Raw genomic sequence first — 897 nt, forward strand, 5'->3', positions numbered from 1 at the left:
TTTAGCGCGATTGTTGAAATTAAGTGTATCTTAAAGTTATATTCGGAAAGAATAAACCAGTTTTATTAAGTAAAGACTTGTGTTGCTAAAGTTTCGTCGGAACGAATTTACAGAAAATCAATTAACGACTGGAGGTGTAACAAAGCATTTGGCTATGAAGCAAAAAAACATGTTAATGTCCTCTTTAACGCCTACCACATTTGCATACGTTTTCCCATTACGATGGTGTTGCTGCGAACAAAAAAGATGGTAATCTGATAGTGCCATACCTGGAGAATATGGTGTATGGGGGAGAACTCCCAATCCAACTCCATAATCTTGTGTTGCATCAAACATGCCACATGAAGAACATCTTTCCAATTGACGAGTGAAGGGCGTTTCTGATGAAGGGCTTGATTTGAATGTTCCAGTTGCTAACTATAGATCTCTGCATTGACAGTTTACTGTGGATTGAGGAGTTCAAAATGTATTACTTCTTTGATGTCTCACCAAATGCAAAGCATCACTTTCTGCGGATGGAGTCAAGGTTTTGGGGTCGGAAGTGGTTTTTGTCTACGAACTGAGCCATTGTTTTTGGCGTTTAATATTCGCATAGAGAATCCATTTTTCATCGCCGGTGACAATTTTGTCCAAAAATGGTTCACGCGCATTATGCGCCAGAAGAGACAAAGCAACGTTGGAAACGATGATCACCGGAGAGTTCGTGAGGCACCAAAACATCTTATTTATGGAAATTTCCCATATTCCTTAGATCTTTACGTATTGTTTCATGAGAGACATGCAATTTCATGGTCATTTCACGAGTGTGTTGCCTTGGGTTAGACTCAACAAGCGTCTTCAGAGCATCAATATCAATTCCAACATGTCGGCCCCTGCCATTACAGTTTTTAAAGCTTT

At 39.6% G+C, this 897-nt stretch overlaps 1 protein-coding gene across 2 annotated transcripts in view; it reads right to left on the minus strand.

Moving 5' to 3' along the window:
- The window catches only part of LOC111086656, a 102302-nt gene that overhangs the window by 51449 nt on the left and 49956 nt on the right, over nt 1-897 (minus strand). The window lies entirely within an intron of this gene.

The sequence above is a fragment of the Limulus polyphemus genome, unplaced genomic scaffold (genome assembly GCF_000517525.1).
Source record: "Limulus polyphemus unplaced genomic scaffold, Limulus_polyphemus-2.1.2 Scaffold1299, whole genome shotgun sequence".
NCBI classification, from domain to species: Eukaryota; Metazoa; Arthropoda; class Merostomata; order Xiphosura; family Limulidae; genus Limulus; species Limulus polyphemus.